Raw genomic sequence first — 23,664 nt, 5'->3', positions numbered from 1 at the left:
AAATGAAAATCAATAGAAGTTCAGATGAGAATGAACACAGAATGAACTAAAAACACTTGTATCTAATTCAAGAGGAATAAAGATTAGTACAATGCTTATTTGGATAAAAAAGGAATCAAAATGACTCATTACACACAATTGCATAATGACCACCCAACACGGGATTCGAACCCACAACCTCCAGGTCCAGTGTCCATTGCGCATGTCATTGCACCACTGTGCAGGTGACTGTTGACACAACTGCCGAAGTTCACTAGTTTATGTGAAAATGGACTCAAAAAGAAGAATTTTTATGAAACTGCACTGAATGTTATATTTAATAACTTTACTTTAGATCATTCTGCAGCTCATCATGCTGTAGCGCAATACAGAGCAGGAAGAAGAAAAACAGCAGAAAATGAACAAACATGAAACACCTGGTTCAGAATTATGGGCGAGAATGAACTCAGAAAGTACAGAAGCTTAGATGAAAATGAACACAGCATGAAACAAAAAGCATTTATTTCTAATCTAGAGGCAATAAAGGAATCAAAACACACAATTTCATAAAACCACTCCACCCGAGATTCGAACCCACTATCTTTAGGTACAGGGCTCGTCAGGTACCTGGCTTTACACATTGAGCTACATTATGACACATGTTCAACGTGTTGTGGAAGAGAACTTTTAGTGTAACAAAGAATTTACAAAAAAAGCATTTCTTAGCATGCTAACCATATTAGCATGCTAAGCTAACTTAATGCTAATGAAGCTCATGGTTAACTTGATAGCTGAAGAGCCACATTAAAAAGAATGACAACTGGTTAGCATGCTAAGCAATTAGCATGCTAAGCTAACTAGCATAAGATAACAATCACAAGGAAGGTCACATTCAGAGACAAATATCTCGGGAACGGTAGCGAATATCAAAAATCCGTTCAGTCATTTCTATGCGGCTCGGTCCAAAGATCTTCTGAGCTGATTGTGGACAAAATAGGACAAAATTTGTGGGAGGAGTAGCGAAAAAACTGTTTTTCATTTATTTCAATATGGCAGACAGGTACATTTAAGGAAAATGACAAATGACACATCGTTGGAATTGGCATTAGCCAGGGAATAAAATGACATAAAGTATACACGTTTTGGAAAGTGTTTTCAAAAGTTATAAGCATTTTTGCAAAAAACATTATATCTGTGGAACAGTAGGTGGCGCTGTGTTGAAACTTCTCAGGTACCTTCGGGACCTACTAAAGGTCATACATACTAATTTTTGTGAAGATATGTCAAATTGTTTAAAAGATATTGAAATTTATGACAAAATTCAAAATGGCGGACATGCTTTTCATCCGATGTTGACAAATTCAATATCCCCGGATTCGGCATGGCCCAAGGAATCCATAGACACCAAGATCTTGATTTTCTAATAAAGTGTTCAAAAGTTATTGGCCAAAATATCCATTTTACAGATCTCATGACCTGTAGGTGGCGCTGTTCCCAAATTCGGCAAGGAACCTCAGATCATGGTCTTGATCAAGTGTACGAATTTTTGTTTTGATCGCTCAAAGTTTGGCTGAGATACAGCCTCTATAGCAATTTTGGGTAAACCTCATTAACTTCGTGACATCATAACTTTTGAACAAAGATGAATAAAAAAAATCTGCTCAGTCATTTCTGTGCGGCTCAGACCAAAGATCACCTGATCAAAGTCTGGACAAAATTGGACAAATTTTGAAGGAGGAGTAGCGAAAAAACGGACTACTGTACTTTTCAAAATGGCCGCTACTGTAATGGGTGGAGACTTAATGTAAGAATTTGAATAGAATCAGCATGAAGAGACAAATCAGATGTACTAAATTGTATTTTTCTAGAGCAAATGGTTCAAAAGTTATAACCTTTAGAATGTTGAATTTTTGAACTGGTGGTGGCGCTATAGAGTTGGTCCTAGAGACTCCAAAATTGGTCAGATTTCTAGACATGACCATCACTACAAGTGTGCCAAATTTCATCATTTTCTCATGTTCCGTTGATAGGGCTGCCATAGACTCCCATTCGGGAGGAAGAATAATAATAATAAAAGGGAAAACGTACAATTACAATAGGGGCTACAGCCCCTTTGGGGCTTGGCCCCTAATAAAAGGGAAAACGTACAATTACAATAGGGGCTACAGCCCCTTCGGGGCTTGGCCCCTAAATATAGCTGCAAGCAGCAATTCGGGGCCAAGCCCCAGTAGGGGCAGTAGCGCAATACGGAGCAGGAAGAGCAAAAACAGCAGAAATTGAATGTACATGCAAAACATCTGGTTCAGAAGGACAGGTGGAAATGAAATGAAAATCAATAGAAGTTCAGAGAACGAACACGGAATGAACTAAAATACTTGTATCTCATTGAAGAGGAATAAAGATTAGCACAATCCTTATTTGGATAAAAAAGGTATCAAAATGACTCATTACACACAATTGTATAAAGGAACCCCACACGAGATTCGAATCCACGACCTCCGGGTCCAAGGTCCATTTCTCATCTCATTGCACCACTGTGCAAGTGAATGTTTCCACACCTGCCGAAGTTTATTAGTTCATGTGAAAATGAACTCAAAATGAAGAATTCTTATAAAGCTGCACTTTAGATCATTCTGCAGCTCATCATGCTGTAGTGCAATACAGAGCAGGAAGAGGAAAAACAGCAGAAAATGAACAAACATGAAACAGCTGGTTCAGAATTACGGGCAAGAATGAACTCAGAATGTACATAAGCTTAGATGAAAATGAACACAGCATGAAACAAAAAGCATTTATTTCTAATCCAAGAGGCAGTAAAGGAATCAAAACACACTATTTTATAAAACCGCTCCACCTGGGATTCCCACTAACCCACTAACTTCGGATACAGGGCTCTTCAGATAACTGGCTTTACACATTGAGCTACTTGAGGATGCACATTCAACAGACTGTGGAAAAAACCTTTTAGTCTAACAAAGAATTCACAAAAAAAGCATTACTTAGCATGCTAACCATATTAGCATGCTAAGCTAACTTAATGCTAATGAAGCTCATGGTTAACTTGATAACTGAAGAGCCACATTAAAGAGAATGACAACTGGTTAGCATGCTAAGCAATTAGCATGCTAAGCTAACTAGCATAAGACAACAAACACAAGCAAGGTCACATTCAGAGATGAATATCTTGGGAATGGTAGCGAATATCAAAAATCCATTCAGTCATTTCTGTGCGGCTCGGTCCAAAGATCACCTGAGCTGATTTTGGACAAAATTGGACAAAAATTGTAGGAGGAGTAGCGAAAAAACTGTTTTCCATTTATTTCAATATGGCGGACAGGTACATTTAAGGAAAATGACAAATGACACATCGTCGGAATCGGCATAAGCCAGGGAATAAAATGACATAAAGCATACACATTTTGGAAAGTGTTTTCAAAAGTTATAAGTGGTTTTGCAATAATCATTACATCTGTGGAACAGTAGGTGGCGCTGTGTTGAAACTTCTCAGGTACCTTCAGGACCTTCTAAAGGTCATACATACCAATTTGTGTGAAGATATGTCAAATTGTTTAAAAGTTATTGCAATTTATGACAAAATTCAAAATGGCGGACACGTGGTTCATCCGATGTTGACGAATTCGATATCCTCGGATTCGGCATGGCACAGGGAATCCATAGACACCAAGATTTTGATTTTCTAATAAAGTGTTCAAAAGTTATTGGCCAAAATAGCCATTTTTCAGATCTCATGACCTGTAGGTGGCGCTGTTCCCAAATTTGGTATGGAACCTCAGATCATGGTCTTGATCAAGTGTACCAATTTTAGTTTTGATTGCTCAAAGTTTGGCCGAGATACAGCCTCTATAGCAATTTTGGGTCAACCTCGTTAACTTCGTGACATCATAACTTTTGAACAAAGATGAATAAAAAAAATCTGTTCAGTCATTTCTGTGCGGCTCAGACCAAAGATCACCTGATCAAAGTTTGGACAAAATTGGACAAATTTTGAAGGAGGAGTAGCGAAAAAACGGAATACTGTACTTTTCAAAATGGCCGCTACTGTAATGGGCGGAGACTTAATGTAAGAATTTGAATAGAATCAGCATGAAGAGACGAATTAGATGTACTAAATTGTATTTTTCTAGAGCAAATGGTTCAAAAGTTATAAACTTTAGAATGTTGAATTTTTGAACTGGTGGTGGCGCTATAGAGTTGGTCCTAGAGACTCCAAAATTGGTCAGATTTCTAGACATGACCATCACTACAAGTGTGCCAAATTTCATCATTTTCTCATGTTCCGTTGATAGGGCTGCCATAGACTCCCATTCGGGAGGAAGAATAATAATAATAAAAGGGAAAACGTACAATTACAATAGGGGCTACAGCCCCTTCGGGGCTTGGCCCCTAATGACTACTTTTAGATGGGAGACTAAAGTCGCCAGTAGGTGGCAGCAAGTGTAAATGATTATGTCAATTAATCATTCAACCAATTGGTTCAAAATGGCTGATTCATTCAGGAACAAAGCAAATGACTGTTTTTTAGGAATGGCTAAAGCCGAGTTCAGACTGCACGATTTTAGCCCCGATTTTGGCTCGCCGACAGGTTTTGAGAAATCGCCAACAAATGCTCGAAATCACAGGCAAATCGATGCTCGTTCACGCGAGTGACAATCACGCAGTGTGAATGAGCAAATCGTGCAGTCTGAACTCGGCATTAGTGAGTCAGTGACTCACCCAATTTGTTGAAAACAGATTCATTTAGAAACAAAACAAAAACAGCACTCCTGCTCATGTCACAAACTAGCAGGAGCATTTTTGCCAGCATATCTTGAAATTTCCAACCCTGACTGGAGAGCAGTATGTATATTAAAACATATAATACATTTATAATGTTAAAGTCATGACTGATATGATTGATAAGAACTGAGTGCAAAGCCACTATAGCCTATTGATGAATGGAATTGCATTTGTCTGAATTGTCTAAGCAAAGATGTTTCTAGAAACAAACTATTACACCTTTTCCAGAAGTGGTCAAATGAGCAACGGAAAAACTGTGAGAATTCATTCTTATATAAATATATTATGATGTTAATTAAGTGAATTTCAGACACTTTCTCCAGGTAAATTGCAGTGCGAACAACGTGCAAGTGCAACTTTATCTCGTTGCAAAATTAACTGAAGCATTGGGAAACAAAAGGGCGCTAATTCTACAGAGCATTTACTACACAGGGTACAGCAGACAGGCAACAGCCATCTCTTGTAATGTTTTTGCAGGCATGGACATTCAATTGAAATGTACCTGCCGCACATACAACATTCCTTACGGTACTGACGATACTACCGTTTAATGGCATTGCCAGTATTTTGAAGCCTTAGTATCGCGATACTACCGTATTACCGGTACACCGTGCAACCCTAATATATATATATATTATATATGTATATATTTGTGTGTGTATATATATATATATATATATATATATATATATATAAAGGGAAAGAAAAGGTGCATTTTAGCTGAAGCTGTGAGCTCTGCATAAAGACGCAGAAACACGTCTATATAAAAGGTGTCTGTTGTATTTGTTCTTGTTTTGTGGATGGTTTGGGTGTGTTTTATGTAAATTACTTACCTCAGGCACACAGTCACTCATTTACAATACTTGGAATTCATCAACATTAGAACGAGGTAAACAAATTTCTGTGTGTACGCACTTGTTGTGAATTGGGTGGAAAGTTTTCATAAGAAGTTCAAATGTGAAACAATGTATGCAATTATGTGTGCCGCTTTATACAAAGCTCAACCGATGAGCAATGTGTCACCGGAGTAACGCTTAAGATGAAGCTTCACTTCATAGAGATAAAAGACATTGATTCAATGTGTTGACCTGCGTTTATACTACTATCGCTGGGCAGTATATTGAGTTTGTATGATGTATTGATATATTTTTATATACGATATGGAAAGAGGCAATACTGTTTATATCAGTTTTTATACGAGCACATCTTAAAAATAGTAGAAGATGAAGAGTGAGCTGCTGCATGGAAAGTGCCAAATCCAGTTTGTCCTAAACATGATACATGTTTTATATTAAGGGCTTTAAAATAACTGATGAGATATAGTTAACATGTGTAGTCTTGCCCCATCAGATGCTCTGACAGATATTTTTAAATGATGTTTTATTAACAAAATTCGGGAGGAGCAACGTTCAAATAATCTGACTAATCATCACGTCATCTCGGCCAGCTGTCAGCAATCAGTAATCAACATATCTACCCAATCAGCATGAGTGAAAGCATATATATTAGACACGGTCGACTCACCCATATTCCTCGACAGTTTGACAGCATCTGACCCGCCCTAAGTTCCCACCGTGTCCGAAATTAATCTCTGTGTGTCCGATGAAGAATCTTTCGTCCACAAGGTATCTTTGCCACAATCCTCTGGCCTTACTAGGAGCAATTACACCGCCGCCGATTCATCTCGGGGGCACTTCAGCCCAAACAAAACGGTCCCCGCATGCCAAGACGCCGAGGCCGACTTTCGTCACTGCGGTCGAAACATCCGTGATTTCCTTCCGTGTATTTTCCTAGTTCTGCCCAGTCTATCTTTCCTGCCATAAAGAAATGGACAACAAGGCAGTCGAGCACCAAGCTTGAGTCTCGGGCAATTTCGCCTCTTCCCGTGAAGAAACGGGCCTTCCTCCAGCATCAGGCCGCCGCAGCAGGCCTTTCAGCAAAGCCGCGCCGCAGCGCAGATATCAGTCCAAGCCAGCTGACACTTTCCACCCCATCGGCTCAACCCAGCAAAAGCACAGTTAAAATCCTTCTCGTTTTCTGTCACTGAATTAATTTCCACAGTTATGCCATCTGTATCAATGTTGATCGAGGGAATCCACGTTTTAAACTTTTCTGTAAAGTTTGCCGTTCTAAATTACGGCACGATTGTGGTTTAAACACGCAATCAGCTGATGCACGTATGACGTTAATATTACATGCATACAGAATCATTGAAACTCGGAACTTATTGTCCTCGCTGTCCAGCGATTTATCAACAAAATCGCTTAGAAACTTAGTCATAATATGTATTTCTGTTTAAGTATAACCACTGCTTCAATATTGGAGACGCAGAGACTGTTTCGCTGAGCTCAGGTTTCCAATCACCCCAGATAAAACGATGGGTCCAGCCACGTCCATTGAATTTCTGGGCCTTAACTAGAATACAGCTAATATCCAGGCCTCACGGCATAAGGAATCAATAGGATATTTGTTCGCTTCCACCTTCCTAAACAGTCCAAACTGTTCTAAACAGGAATTACTATCTTCGATCAGCTACTTAAACCTCATGATGTGAGTAATTCCACAAGGCCACTCTTTCATCTTACATCTCCTCACTCTTGTATCTTCAATTCATGTGCTAGAAACAAGCGTCAGGCCGCAGCAGCAGCAAGCTTGGACCGTGCCCCAGATTCCCTACTTTCCTCCCTCTGCTTAGCCACACATTGCGGCTTTCACCGGCGCCGCACTCCATCCAAAGATGCCTGCCCCTCTTGGTGAACGCCTTCACTCCAAACATGAGGATGCCTCTACTAGTGAAGCAAGCTCAGCTGTCTCAACCATTTCATCCCGCCATCTTTCACCCTACCTCTTTTATCTTTGGTCTACAGTTCAACTACGGACCCTAGCGTGAGGCTGCCTCCGCTATCGGCACAGGCCTAGACGTCCTACTTTCCCTTCCTTCCTTTTCTAACCACCCTGTTCCTTCCCAGGCTCCAGGGGCAAACCCGAACGTGAAGCTGCCTCCGCTAACGGTGCAGGCCCAGATGCCGCAATTTCCCTTTCTCAGTTTCCCTCTTTTCTAACCTCCTCATCCCTCCCCTGGCTCCAGGGGCCGACCGAGCGTGAGGCTGCCTCCGCTATCGGCACAGGCCTAGACGTCCTACTTTCCCTCCCTTCCTTTTCTAACCACCCTGTTCCTTCCCAGGCTCCAGGGGCAAACCCGAGCGTGAAGCTGCCTCCGCTAACGGTGCAGGCCCAGATGCCGCAATTTCCCTTTCTCAGTTTCCCTCTTTTCTAACCTCCTCATCCCTCCCCTGGCTCCAGGGGCCGACCGAGCGTGAGGCTGCCTCCGCTAACGGCCTCGGTCCCGGCCTTTCTTCCTCCTTGCTCTGTCCCACAAGCAAACGCAGTTCACCCTGTCTACTACACTAATGCCCATCCCACCAAATGCTACAGCCCTGGAACCAAACCATGTTGCCAACAACATCAGATCCTCTTAGAAATTCAAGCTGTTGTCACCAGAGGTGGACCCATTCTCAACCCCAGTACCTTATTCTGAGCTGATATTTCCATAAACCACCCGCAAAAAACTCTCCTTGACACCTCTCTCAACTTCATTCTTCAAGCTGCCTCCCTTAGAACCCTACAATCCATTCTGCATAGGAGCAGCAACTACAGCCACCCAAAAAGGCCACTCCCAGCATCAGATTCAAACATTTGGTCACTGGAAGCTTAAGAACTACATCCGATCTAATCGCTTCCATATTAAAGAAGCCCAACGAACACCTATCGGTTAGTTTCAGCTCCAGCTCGTTCTCTCACACATACCTGCAAGCCACCATATCCAACTCAACCAATACCATCATTCCAATATAACGAAAATTTTCTATCATTGCCACAGCAGTGATGTCACCTTGGCTCCCGCAGGAGCTCAGTTATTCTGGCTTTTCTCTCCACTGCAGCAGCAGTGATGTCGCAGCAGCAGTGATGTCGCCTCAGCTCCCGCAGGAGCTCAGTGCCTCTGGCTGTTCTCTCCACTGCCACTGCAGTGATGTCGCCTCGGCTCCCGCAGGAGCTCAGTTCCTCTGGCTGTTCTCTCCACTGCCGCAGCAGTGATGTCGCCTCGGCTCCCGCAGGAGCTCAGTTCTTCAGGCCAATTCCACCACTGCCGCAGCAGTGTCGTCACCTCGGCTCCCGCAGGAGCTCAGTTCTTCAGGCCAATTTCTCCACTGCCGCAGCAGTGATGTCGCCTCGGCTCCCGCAGGAGCTCAGTTCTTCAGGCCAATTCCACCACTGCCGCAGCAGTGTCGTCACCTCGGCTCCCGCAGGAGCTCAGTTCTTCAGGCCAATTTCTCCACTGCCGCAGCAGTGATGTCGCCTCGGCTCCCGCAGGAGCTCAGTTCTTCTGGCTATTTCCCCCACTGCCACAGCAGTGATGTCACCTCGGCTCCCGCAGGAGCTCAGTTCTTCAAGCCAATTCCTCCACTGCCGCAGCAGTAATGTCGCCCCGGCTCCCGCAGGAGCTCAGTTCTTCTGGCTATTTCTCCACTGCCGCAGCAGTGATGTCGCCTCGGCTCCCGCAGGAGCTCAGTTCTTCTGGCTATTTCCTCCACTGCCGCAGCAGTTATGTCGCCTCGGCTCCCGCAGGAGCTCAGTTCTGGCTAATTCCTCCACTGCCGCAGCAGTGTTGTCACCTCGGCTCCCGCAGGAGCTCAGTTCTTCAGGCCAACTTCTCCACTGCCGCAGCAGTGATGTCGCCTCGGCTCCCGCAGGAGCTCAGTTCTGGCTAATTCCTCCACTGCCGCAGCAGTGATGTCGCCTCGGCTCCCGCAGGAGCTCAGTTCTTCTGGCTATTTCCCCCACTGCCGCAGCAGTGATGTCGCCTCGGCTCCCGCAGGAGCTCAGTTCTGGCTAATTCCTCCACTGCCGCAGCAGTAATGTCGCCTCGGCTCCCGCAGGAGCTCAACGCTGTCCAATGTCTTCATCCATATGACGATAACTCTACCGGTCCTTTACTAACCCTCCTAGCAGCACATTCAGCCTAAGCAAGGCAATTTTGGGGGTCATCAGTAATGTTCCGGCTGCTGTCCTGCATTGGTTTGCAATTTTTGGGGGGAGTAATCTGGGTTCGGGCCAAAATACCGAGCTCGGAGCCCTCTCCTCGGACAGCACGCCAAATACGCATACTACTACGCATACTATTTTCTATCTGATTATTTGTAAGTGTGAACTCGTGAAATGATGTTTTATTAACAAAATTCGGGAGGAGCAACGTTCAAATAAACTGACTAATCATCACGTCATCTCGGCCAGCTGTCAGCAATCAGTAATCAACATATCTACCCAATCAGCATGAGTGAAAGCATATATATTAGACACGGTCGACTCACCCATATTCCTCGACAGTTTGACAGCATCCCTCCACCACCCCGTCTCCTCACACCTGCACTGGTTACTTTCCAGAATACTAACCAGAATGGGGGGAGTAATCTGGGTTCGGGCCAAAATACCGAGCTCGGAGCCCTCTCCTCGGACAGCACGCCAAATACGCATACTACTACGCATACTATTTTCTATCTGATTATTTGTAAGTGTGAACTCGTGAAATGTTAGGAGTGTAAGAAAATATCGATACACATGAATATCGCAATATTATGTTTGGCGATACTGTATCAATTCTCAAAAACACTGTATCGATATTTATATATTTATTTATTTACGTCCAAGATTCATGGCTTTGTGTTCAGTTTAAAGCACAGACTGTATAAAACCCAAGCGCTAGATGTCAGCATTATCTCAGAACGTAAACTGACGCGGAGCCAGAGAAGGTGTGGCAATCACTAGTGTTAGCATTAGCAAACCCAGCTCACAAGACACTAGGATTATTCCTCTTCCACGACACACACAGCTCAAGTGTATGGACTCATTTTGGCTTCAACTATAAAGAAGCCACTACGGAGATCTACAAGAGTCATTTTGTTTGACAGGCCATGTTAAAATCCAGTACTCGGGAAACACATTAACATCCTGACGTCATCCGTGCTGCTGAGAGGCGTTTCGATAGAATATGTAAAATGTGCGGCACATTTTTCTCTCAGTAACAAAATAAACGCACAACAACATTGACAGCGGTGACAGCAGAAAGAAAGCATCTGATCATAGCGATGTGGATATGGATGACACCAGCACAAAAAAACAACAAGAAATATCACCTTTCTTACAGTATCGCAGTATATCACAATATATCGTACCATAACCAATGTATCATGATACGTATCGTATCGCCAGATTCTTGGCAATACACAGCCCTAGTAAATGTGCTGACAGATAGATACTTGTGCTGTTTAATGTGTTTGTGATGTGGTGTTTTCCTCAGTGCATCCTCAATACCTTACATTTCACAGGTCTATTCTCCATCTATAAATGTTAGGACGTTATGCAGATCTTTCTATTTTGTTGTCAGGAGTGGAGCAAAAGGGGAAAAAATGTTCTTGCAGTTCTGCAAGCAGGTCTCCGCTTAACACACTTTGATGCCAAACACACAGAGCTCAATAATTCTGACTAAAACATACATTTTTGCTAAAATATTTGTTGTCGAAAATTAAATGTACAATATGTAGAATTTTAGACCTACTATATATCAAGTATTTTTATTATAGCAGTAATGAGCATTGTTTAAAGCTATATCAGTTTAAACTTCTAATTTATCGTTTCAGTCAGGACCACTTCATCAAATATATAATTTATTACATTATAGCATACAGTTTGTGTTGGTGGTATGGTTCTGTTCCGGGCAAAACTCCCCACGCCTGTCCATGCAGCCATGCTTGAACAGAGTGGGGAGAGCAGCAAGTAAAACCCCCTGGGGTACAGAACAGATCCAATATAAGCATACATAATTACAGTTTTTAATTACATGAGTTTGTAAAAATGCAAAATACATTCTAGAAAATGTTCAAAAGTGTGAACTGTGTACAGAAAAGAACAAGTTATATAAGATTACAGGTTTGGTTAAGTGGAGTTGGGGTTGGACGAGGGAGTTTGAATTGTGAGCAGTAAAGCAATAGAAGAGATGCTGAGGGCGTAGGAATTTAAATGACCCGCTATGATAGGTGTCAAAATTGGACTGACACGTCAGCAGCAGCTGATAATTGGCCGGTGCGAGCTTGCCTGACGTGGCCTGTCTGAACTAACGCGATGCTTGATTTTCTGAGCACACACCTGAAACAGACACATAGAAAGCTGGCTGTCAGACGGCGCATTGTGTGAGTATTATACTTATACAAAGATGATGTTTTTCCACAGCCAGGAACAGCACAACATCTGTGTGGCATCACAATCTTGTTATTATCATAATCTTAGTGTAAACAACTAGGCCTATTTGTACTTTAGATCCACTCGCTGACTGAACACCAGTGGGTGGAGACAATGATGTGACAAAGTAAAAAAAGGCATTGTTGTCTTGCTCAAATATATGAGGTGTCGTTTTGCTATTTACCTTGCTAACTAAGCAATCAGTCGTGTCGATCGTCGCATACCTTGCCGTGAGCAGAAGCCATGACCAATGATGTGTGATAAGAAGCGTGACACTTCCGTCGCCCCCCTTCTCGCCTGAGAAGCCCTGTGAGAAGCTACGTGACGTCTGCGCTGTGACGTCTGAAGTAACTTTTGCAAGTTGTTATTTTGTAAATTGTCTGAAGTTCTGTAAATTAGTGTTTTTGCTTTGTTTTGAGCAAAAAGAAAAAAACACATTTAACATTTTAGCACCTCAAAATCGCTGAATATTTCTCCATTCCTAATTTTGTTTAAATATGTTGACGGAAACATCTCGGTTACGTATGTAACCCTCGTTCCCTGAAGGAGGGAACAGAGACGTACGTCAGTAGTGACCGACGAATTGGGATATCGCTAGAGAGCCCCTATCAGCTTTCGAGAGAACTAAAACAAGCCAATGAACATTGGTGTGTGATATTTGCATAATGCGCACCGCCCCTAACAGGTGGATATAAATAGGAAGCAGATGCAATCGCACTCTGTTTTTCGCTGAGGAGACAACTGGTGTCCGCACTGCAGCGAGGGTACAGAAACTGTGGCGACGGGACGTACGTCTCCGTTCCCTCCTTCAGGGAACGAGGGTTACATACGTAACCGAGACGTTCCCTTTCAGTCGGTCACGTTCGACGTACGTCAGTAGTGACCGACGAATTGGGATCCCAATAAAGCGCCACAGTTACGAAACCCCTTCCAGTGCCCAGTGCAAGCTCTAGCCACCCGTCGCACCAATTGGGACGGTGAAGGGGGCGAGCGTACGTCGGAAGAGTCTACTGCTGTTCCGACATACCCACTAAGTAAACTAGACTACACTGGGGAAGCGGACCCGAAGGGGACGCTGCGGAGACCACCACCTACCCTGTGGGGAAGGAGTTTACGTGGAAGCACATATGGGCTGGCCCGAGGGGCAGCACACATACGAAGTCCCTGGGATGGCTCCATCTAAGTAGGGGGAGACTCATCTGACAGGTGACAGCAGAGCTAGCTCTGCTAAGGGAAAGACACGGGCTCACCGTAGGGAGTAACCCGTGGAAAATACACATATGGGATCACTCACGTAGAGGGATCACAACATATGGAACCCAACCAACAGACAACGTCAGAGACGGATGTTGGTCTGGCATCAGACACTCCGCAATGTCCGAGCCGAAGGGAGAAGGCGGAGGGACTCGACAGGTTTTGCCAAAGGGGAACACGACTGGAGTAAGGATGCACTTATCCGGCCCAGGGGGCGGGAGTGGCATTGCAAGCCGACACATAGAGCGGGTTCAACGCATCTACTGTCTAGTGGAAGTGAGTACACGGGAAGATACCGGCTCTACATGTAAGCTATAAAACCTAGCAAACGTGTTGGGTGTCGCCCAGCCCGCAGCTCTACAGATATCTGTCAGCGAGGCGCCATGAGCCAGCGCCCAGGAAGAGGCCACTCCTCTAGTGGAATCCTCCTGGGAATCGTACGCCAAGGCGATGGCATCCACTATCCTCTGCTTAGAGACAGCCTTTCCCTTCTGCTGGCCTCCGTAACAGACAAAGAGCTGATCTGAGGTCCTAAAGCTTCGAGTCCTATCCATGTAAACGCGCAGAGCGCGAACTGGACAGAGCAAAGCTAGGGCTGGGTCTGCCTCCTCCGAGGACAGCGCTTGCAGGTTCACTACCTGATCTCTGAAGGGAGTGGTAGGAACTTTGGGCACATATCCGGGCCGGGGTCTCAGGATGACGTGAGAATCCCCAGGCCCGAATTCCAGGCACGATTCGTCGACCGAAAATGTGTGCAGGTCCCCTACCCTCTTGAGCGAAGCCAATGCAACCAGGAGGACAGTCTTAAGGGACAGTACTTTTAACTCGACTGACTGCAAAGGCTCGAAGGGATGACGCCGAAGAGATGTAAGAACTAAGGTGAGATCCCAAGAGGGTATGGAGGGAGGGCGAGGAGGATTCAGTCTCCTTGCCCCCCTCAGGAACCTGACGATCAGATCGTGCTTCCCTAAGGACTTCCCATCGACTGCATCGTGATGTGCGGCAATGGCGGCAACATACACCTTGAGGGTGGAGGGAGACAGCCTTCGCTCCAAGCCCTCTTGCAGGAAGGAAAGCACAGATCTGACCGAGCAAGATCGGGGGTCCTCTCGGTGAGAGGAACACCATTCAACGAACAGGTTCCACTTCAACGCATAGAGGTTTCTAGTAGAAGGAGCTCTAGCGGAAGTGATAGTGTCTACAACCGCTTGCAGGAGATCACTTAGAACCTCCGCATCCCGTCCAGGGACCAAACGTGGAGGTTCCACAGGTCGGGACGCAGGTGCCAAAGGGTGCCCCCTCTCTGAGTCAGAAGATCCTTCCTCAGAGGAATGGGCCAAGGAGGGACTGTTGCGAGGAGCATCAGGTCCGAAAACCAGGTCCGGGGGGGGGGGCCAATACGGGGCCACCAGCAAGACCTGCTCCTCGTCCTCCCTGACTTTGCACAAGAGCTGTGCAACAAGGCTCACTGGGGGGAATGCATATTTGCAAAGGCCCCAGGGCCAGCTGTGTGCCAGGGCATCCGTGCCAAGAGTGCCTGCGGACAGGGAATAGAACCACTGGCAATGGGCAGTCTCCTGGGAGGCGAACAGATCTATCTGAGCCTCGCCAAAGTGCCGCAATATCAGCTGGACCACCTGGGGATGGAGTCTTCATTCGCCCGCAAGTGGAGGCTGCCGTGAGAGCTTGTCGGCTGCACGGTTGAGCACACCTGGGACATGGATGGCACGAAGCGACCAGATGCTTCTGACTCCATAACAAGAGATGACGGGCGAGTTGCGACATGCGACGGGAGCGTAGACCACCCTGATGGTTGATGTACGCCACGGTCGCGATGTTGTCTGAACGGACTAGAATGTGCTTGCCTGTCAGCAGCTCCTTGAAGCGGCCCAGCGCAAGACGAACTGCCCGCCACTCGAGGCAATTGATATGCCACTGCAGCTGAGGCCCCGTCCACAGACCTGAAGCTGCATGCCCGTTGTACGTGGCACCCCACCCCAAGGTCGAGGCATCCGTGTGTACTACAGCATGCCTGGACACCTGTTCGAGGGGAACGCCTGCCCGCAGGAACGAGGGGTCTGACCATTGGGTGAGAGAACGGCGGCAGCTCGGTGTCACAGGAACATGGAACGTGCTGCGTTGCCACGCCCATCTCGGGACCCGGCCGTGGAGCCAGTGTTGAAGCGGCCTCATATGAAGCAATCTGAGCGGCGTGACTGCGGCAGCGGATGCCATATGCCCCAGGAGTCTCTGAAACAGTTTCAGTGGAGCCGCTGTCCTGCACTTGAGCGTACTCAGGCAGTTCAACACTGACTGGACGTGCTCCTCGGTGAGGCGCGCAGTCTGGGCGACCGAGTCCAGTTCCATACCGAGATAAGAGATCCTCTGCCCGGGGGAGAGTTTGCTCTTGTCCCAGTTGACCCGAAGACCCAACCGGCTGAGGTGTGCCAACACCATGTCCCTGTGTTCGCATAACTGCTCTCGCGAGCTGACCAGAATGAGCCAGTCGTCGAGATAGTTGAGAATCCGAACGCCTTGTGCAACCTTCGTAAAGACGCGGGGGGACAGGGCCAGCCCGAAGGGCAGGACTTTGTACTGATATGCTCGACCCTCGAACGCAAACTGTAGAAAGGTCTATGATGGGGTAATATCGAGACAAGAAAGTATGCATCCTTTAGGTCTATCACTGCAAACCAATCCCAGGGACGGATGCATTCAAAAATGCGTTTTTGCGTGAGCAACTTGAATGGCAGCCTGTGCAGGGACTGATTCAGGACTCGCAGATCCAGGATTGGCCGTAACCCACCTCCTTTCTTCGGTACAATGAAGTAGGGACTGTAAAACCCTGACTTCATATCGGCTGGAGGGACCGGCTCGATTGCATCCTTCACCAGGAGGACAGCAATCTCCGCCCGGAGAACAGGTGCACTGTCCAGTGACACCTGAGTGTAGTGGACACCCCTGAACACCGGGGGACGCAGCTGCATTGCTACAGACCGCTCAACTGGGGGGATCCCCGTGTAGCCCTTAGCCTCTCCGCCGTCCAGGGTAGTGAAGGCGGATGATGGACCTGGTTTCGAGAGAACACTATACGGCGTCCGCCAGGAATTGGTCACCTCATCGTGCACTTCCGGAAAGAAAGGCATCGGAGTGGGACGCTGAGGACCAGCGCAGCCCGCTCCGAGGTACCAATCGTTGAGCCGAGACGGACCGGGACATGGTGGAGGGTTCCATGCGAGCCCGACCTTCTCGGCCGCCCGGGAAAGCACAGCCGTCAACTCAGGATCCGACTCAGACACAGCTGCGGCCCCTTGGGGCGGCAGCACAGCCGAGTCTTCCTCTCCTGAGGACTCCTGCTCACCTTCTGATGCTGTGATCGACATCTGATCCTCTGCAGGCACACCGAAAGGACAGCACCGGATGCTCAGAGGAGGGCCTGGTGCGGCACGTTGGTAACACCACTGGCTGCGGTGCTGAAGAGGCGGCAGGGGCCTGCGGAGCAGCGCTCGGTGGGGAAGCCCTCACCGTGATCCTCAAGTCACCCTGCTGTCACCCGGCCCCTGAAGCTCTCGGACTCGCTGCAGTGTCATGACTCCAACACGGTAAGGCTGTCTTCTTTTAATCTTCAGACTTGTTTGAAGTTCGGTCAGCTGTAGGACACCAAAGATTGGCTGCGAAGCGAAAGACAGAGTGCGATTGCATCTGCTTCCTATTTATATCCACCTGTTAGGGGCAGTGCGCATTATACAAATATCACACGCCACTGTTCATTGGCTTGTTTTAGTTCTCTCGAAGCTGATAGGGGCTCTCTAGCGATATACCAATTCGTCGGTCACTACTGACGTACGTCCAACGTGGCCGACCGAAAGGGAACTTATTAGCCAATCAATAACTGACATTAAAAGATGTGCTATTGCTTAACTTGAAAATGCCTGGGCTTAATGTCCTAAAATGACAACCAGAGACCACTAATCAACACATTTATCCTGTCATAAACACTACTGCTAAGGTAATGACAGCATTATCCAAGTAAAATATGTTGTTTCAGAGTTTTGTCCCCCATAGAAATCTTTTATAAAACAAAAAATGCTTGATGCATTAAAGACAGTTAAATTAAAAGATCAAATTCGAAATTAAAAGATTAATTCAGAGTGCAAGCTATGGCCTATTATCAAACACTTTAATCATGTAATATTTTAATAGAAATTATAATAGCCTATATAATACTGGAAAAAAAGGAATACATAGAACAAACTGTCATATTAGTTAAGGCAGCATATTAGAATAAATAAAAATAATTATTCTTGGGATAAGTGTTACGGTATACAGGAGACAGACACAGATGTAACAGGTAATGGTTGTTTATTTGACCACAGTAGAGCAGATGGAAACACACAGGTGAGTGAACTGGTTGTAGATAGACTTGAGCAGGTAGTATGAGGTATATTTACTGTCCTTTCTTTTGCATGTAGATACACGCTGGAGCTTGGAGATCGCTGGAGAACTTGGGAGCTGACTGGAACACACCCACACAGCAGACGAGGCACACAGAGGGAAGAGACACGCTGGAGACAGGTGAGTATACGAAGAGGAGTCCTTGAGGTAAGCATAACAATGAGGGTATGCGAACGAGACCGGATGTGGAGTGCTGTGTGCGTGTGTGCTTTATAGTGCTGTTGATGAGTTGAGTGATGAGGTGCAGGTGGCGGTGATCAGTACTCTGGAGAAGGTGCGCGCTGTGATTGGGTGATGTTGGAACCTGACGTGTCTGTGACAGTACCCCCCCCCTCCACGGCCCACTCCAGAGGGCCGAGGACCCCGACGCCGTGGTGGTCGTCCTCTTCCCCGCGGTGCCGGTTTCTCAGGGTGACTGTCGTGGAAGGTCTGGAGTAAGCTGGGGTCTAAGATGTCGTTCTTTGGGACCCAGGAGCGTTCCTCGGGGCCGTATCCTTCCCAATCCACAAGATATTCCAGCTGACCACCACGACGTCGGGAGTCCAAGATATCACGAACCTCATACGCAGCTCCGTCCTCCAGGATGAGTGGAAGGGGGGGGTTCGGCGGGAGCCACGTCAGGTCCTGTGGGAAGAACAGAAGGGTGGTGAGCTTTCAGCAGTGACACGTGGAAAGTGGGGTGTATACGATACCCTTGTAGAAGACGGAGTTGATAGGTGACTGGGTTGACCTGCTTGACGATGGGGAATGGGCCAATGAACCTGGGACTCAGCTTTCTGCAGGGCAGACGCAGTCTGATGTTTCGGGTGGATAGCCAAACCATCTGACCAGGCTGGAAGACTGGGGTGTTGGAACGTCGGAGGTCGGCTACCATCCTGCGTCTGCGCAGGGCTCGTTGCAGTTGATGGTGTGCTGAGTCCCAAATCCTCTCGCTCTCTCGGAACCAGTAATCCACTGCCGGAACGTTGGAGGGTTCCCCATCCCAGGGGAACAGTGGGGGTTGGTAGCCGAGTACGCACTGGAACGGTGTAAGCCCTGTGGTTGACTGCCGGAGAGAGTTTTGGGCGTACTCGGCCCAACCCAGGAACTGGTTCCAAGAGTCCTGGTGGTCATGACAGAAGGTACGGAGGAAGCGGCCAATCTCCTGTACCTTCCTTTCCGTCTGCCCGTTCGACTGTGGGTGGTATCCGGAAGTCAGGCTGACGGCCACACCTAGGAGGGAGTAGAAGGACTTCCATACTCTGGATATGAACTGGGGCCCTCGGTCGGAGACTATATCTTCTGGTATTCCGAAGTATCTGAAGACTTGGTTGAAGAGTATTTCGGCGGTCTCCATTGCAGTTGGTAATCCTGGAAGTGGTATTAGATGGCATGATTTTGAGAAGCGATCCACAACAACTAGGATGGTGGTATTTCCTTCTGAGACAGGGAGATCAGTAATGAAGTCCACTCCTAGGTGTGACCATGGGCGATCTGGAACGGGCAGCGGAAGGAGTTTCCCAGCTGGCAGATGACGAGGAGACTTGGAGATGGCACACTCCCGACAGCCCTGCATGTACCTTCTGACATCCGAAGCCATCCCTGGCCACCAGAAGCGTTCTTTTAGCAACGAGAGGGTCTCATTGACCCCCGGGTGACCAGTGCCAAGTGAGCCGAGTGAATGGTGGGAGTGCGTCGTGTCCGTGGAAGGTATAGCAAGCCAGGTGGACAGCCCGGCGGAGGGTTCGTGGAGGCATTGGAGGAGGGGATGGTCTCTTCTGACCAGGTAATAGGACTCACAATGAGAGAGCTCGGGATGATGGGTTCAGGTTCTTCAGTCTTTTCCTCCGGAGCATGTAGACGGGAGAGAGCGTCTGCCTTTACGTTTTTGGTACCAGGGCGATAGGAGATGGTGTAATTAAAGTGGGAGAAGAACATGGCCCAGCGAGCTTGTCTAGGGTTCAATCTCTTTGCTGACCAAAGATATTCAAGGTTTTTATGGTCCGTCAGTACCAGGAACGCGTGCTTGGCTCCCTCCAGCCAATGCCTCCACTCTTCCAAGGCAAGCTTGACCGCAAGAAGTTCCCTGTCACCGATGGAGTAGTTGACTTCCGCCGGGCTGAGCTTGCGGGAGAAGAAGGCACATGGATGGAGTCTACTTGGCGTCCCCTGCTGCTGTGACAACACCGCTCCCACTCCAGTTGTTGAGGCGTCCACTTCGACGACGAATTGTTTCTCTGGGTCTGGATGTACGAGTAAGGGAGCGGTGGTAAAGGCTTCTTTGAATTGGTTAAAGGCGTTGGTGGCTGCCGGGTTCCAGGACAGAGACTTGGGCTTATTACGGAGCAGGCTGGTGAGTGGATGGGCGATGGAACTGTAACCTTTGATGAATCGTCTGTGAAAGTTGGAGAATCCGAGGAAGCGCTGGAGTTCTTTTATGGTGGTGGGTTCTGGCCAGTTAGTAATGGATTCCACCTTCCTCTCGTCCATCCGGATGCCACTGTGGTCTATGTTGTAACCCAGGAAAGAGACGGAAGGTTGGTGGAATGAGCACTTCTCTGCCTTGAGGAACAGGTGGTATTGACGAAGACAGTTGAGGACCTCCGCAACGTGTTGGCGATGTTCGGCCTGGCTCCGGGAGTATATGAGTATGTCGTCGATGTAGACTAGGACAAAGCGGTGGAGAAACTCCCGGAGCACCTCATGAATGAAATCCTGGAATACGGAGGGGGCGTTGACCAGTCCATATGGCATAACCAGGTATTCGTAGTGGCCAGTAGGGGTGATGAAGGCGGTCTTCCACTCGTCCCCCTCACGTATCCGGATGAGGTTGTACGCACTGCGGAGGTCCAGCTTCGTAAACACAGTGGCACCACGGAGATGTTCCAGGGCCGCTGGGACGAGAGGAAGGGGATACCTGAACTTGACTGTTATCTTATTGAGTGAGCGATAATCAATGCATGGCCGCAAGCCTCTGTCCTTTTTGGCCACGAAGAAGAAACTGGAAGCAGCAGGGAAAGTAGACGGCCTGATGTAACCTTGGGCGAGGGCTTCCTTGATGTAATCCTCCATGGCCTTCTCCTCCAGGATGGAAAGAGGGTATATCTTACCCTTTGGCACTGGTTCACCTGGAAGCAGGTCGATGGCACAGTCCCATGGCCGGTGTGGAGGCAGCTTGGAAGCCCGTTGCGGGCAGAAGACATCGCTGAAGGGGGCGTAACACTTGGGGATGTCGACAGAGCGTTGTTCGACTGGACTTTCGATGGACGTGGCGCAGAGAGAGAGGTCAGGTGATGGAGATGGTGGAACAGGCAGTTCAGCCAGACAGCGAGTGAAGCAAGTGTCGCCCCACTTCATTTCGCCCGTCTTCCAGGAGATGGTAGGGTTGTGCTGCTCCAACCAGGGGCGCCCCAGAACCACGTCAGCGGTGGAGTCCTCCAGAACCAGCAGATGAGCCTCTTCTTGGTGAAGTAATCCAACTTGAAGGGTTACTGGTCCAGCCACTGTGCGGACGCGCTTACGGCTCAGGGGTCTGTTAGTTATTGAGCAGATCTTGTAGATGGTCGGAGACGAAGTGGTCTTGATACGTAGTTGGCGACAGATGGCACCGGAGACGAAGTTGCCGGCGGACCCCGAGTCGATGAGCGTGACCACTGTAAGAGAGACATTGGCGGCAGTAAGATTGACGACAGTAGTGAGTGGTTTCATTTTACGAGTATCAGGGATAATAGCACTCACCAGGGGTTGCGGCGGTCGTGTGGGGCATGCGGCAATCACATGCCCCGGTTCACCACAATAGAGACAGAGATGAAGGGTCAGCCGGTGACGGCGTTCTTCAGAGGATAGACGAGAGTTTTCTACTTCCATGGGTTCCTGGGCTGGTTCTGGGGTGCTGACGGGTTCGGATCGGCAGAGTAGCACGTTGGAGAGAGACTGGTCCTGGTGCTCTTGGAGGCACACTTGCATGCGAGTGGCGCAGCGGATGGAGAGCTGGATGAACTTTTCAAGGCCGATGGAGTCCTCGCATGCAGCGAGTTGCAGCCGCACCCGAGGTTCTAATCCTTGACGATAAGTTGTTATCAGGGCTTGTTCATTCCATCCGCTGAGTGCTGCAAGCGTTCTGAATTGCAAAGCATAATCGTAAATGGACATTGATCCTTGTCTTAAATTATAAAGCTTCTCACCAGCTGAAGAGTCCGTGATCGGTTTCCCGAACACTTCCCGGAAGTGGGAAATAAACGGCGAGTAGGATTGGGTTACAGCGCCCCGCTGGGACCAGATGGAATCGGCCCACTTCAATGCTTTGCCGCTGAGCTGAGAGATGATGAACGCTATCTTTGAAGTGTCACTCGGGTACAGGTGCGGCTGCATCTCCAGGACCAGTGTGCATTGCAGCAGGAATCCGCTGCAATCCTCCGCCGATCCTGAGAAGGGCGCCGGTTTGGCCATGGGACTGGCGTACGGCGGCAATGAAGGAGGACTGTTGACAATGGCTGTGGTGTTCGCTGGTGCTGGTGCTGGTGCAGGTGAAGGGACAGTGACTGGAGATGGCGGTGGTGGATTGCTGGCCAAAGTGCGCCGAAGCGCATCCACCAGTTCCTGAAAGGGGTCGGGCTGGCTCATACTGGGTCTGCGGTGTTGGTCCGGTCTTCTGTTACGGTATACAGGAGACAGACACAGATGTAACAGGTAATGGTTGTTTATTTGACCACATTAGAGCAGATGGAAACACACAGGTGAGTGAACTGGTTGTAGATAGACTTGAGCAGGTAGTACGAGGTATATTTACTGTCCTTTCTTTTGCAGGTAGATACACGCTGGAGCTTGGAGATCGCTGGAGAACTTGGGAGCTGACTGGAACACACCCACACAGCAGACGAGGCACACAGAGAGAAGAGACACGCTGGAGACAGGTGAGTATACGAAGAGGAGTCCTTGAGGTAAGCATAACAATGAGGGTATGCGAACGAGACCGGACGTGGAGTGCTGTGTGCGTGTGTGCTTTATAGTGCTGTTGATGAGTTGAGTGATGAGGTGCAGGTGGCGGTGATCAGTACTCTGGAGAAGGTGCGCGCTGTGATTGGGTGATGTTGGAACCTGACGTGTCTGTGACAATAAGCATTACACATATGTCAGCATCATTGGACAACATTTTCAGGTGAACCTCTTTCAGATGAAATGCTGATTGTTAAGAAATCGCTGTTAGCTTCCTGAGCATCAATAACTGTATTTGGCTTTGATAAGTCTGAGACTCCCTGCCTGAGATTATTGCCCAGACGGCAATAAAAAGTTTCTGAATATTTGTCAATATTCATGGCTTAAACAGCTGGAAAACTGACTGTACTGTTTTTCCCAGGCAGGGTTATTATACTTAACTAACAAAAACTAAAACTATTAAAACATTTATGCTCATCGAAATAAACCTGAATATAAGAAAAAATAAATACTAGTTAAAAAAACTTAAACCTAAACGAAAACTAGAAATGTTGCCTTGTCAATGTCAGTTTGTTTTTCCCCCTTGACTTTCAACGGACGAGATCATTATCTTTTCATTAACTGACAAGGTAAAATAAAATTAGAATTAAACGAAATTACAATGGATACAATTACAATCCCAGGGGTTTAATCATGTGACATACACGGAACTAACAGAGGCTACCAGACATCGCTATAATCACTGATATAAACATACAGAACGTCACTTTTGAAAGTAATAAATACACGATTGTGACGATATGTGGTTTATCTGTGTTCTTCACGCCATGTCAGGTATTCATAATAGTAGATCCCAGCTAACACACGACGTAACAGTTATGTAATGTATTCGTACTTTTTGGTAATGTCATGACTTACCAACTGACAACGTAACTATGACGTCGCATGCCAGTAATTTCATTACCTTCAGAT

General features: G+C 47.4%; 1 protein-coding gene across 1 annotated transcript in view; it reads left to right on the top strand.

The window, feature by feature from the left end:
* LOC125269540 (NLR family CARD domain-containing protein 3-like) overlaps positions 1-23,664 on the top strand; it is an 82,955-nt gene that overhangs the window by 33,214 nt on the left and 26,077 nt on the right. The gene's annotated exons all lie outside the window — the stretch shown is intronic.

This window comes from Megalobrama amblycephala, linkage group LG6, assembly GCF_018812025.1.
Source record: "Megalobrama amblycephala isolate DHTTF-2021 linkage group LG6, ASM1881202v1, whole genome shotgun sequence".
In the NCBI taxonomy this organism is placed as follows: Eukaryota; Metazoa; Chordata; class Actinopteri; order Cypriniformes; family Xenocyprididae; genus Megalobrama; species Megalobrama amblycephala.
Note: the sequence above shows the minus strand (reverse complement) of the source record. Positions and strands in the feature narration are given on the sequence as shown.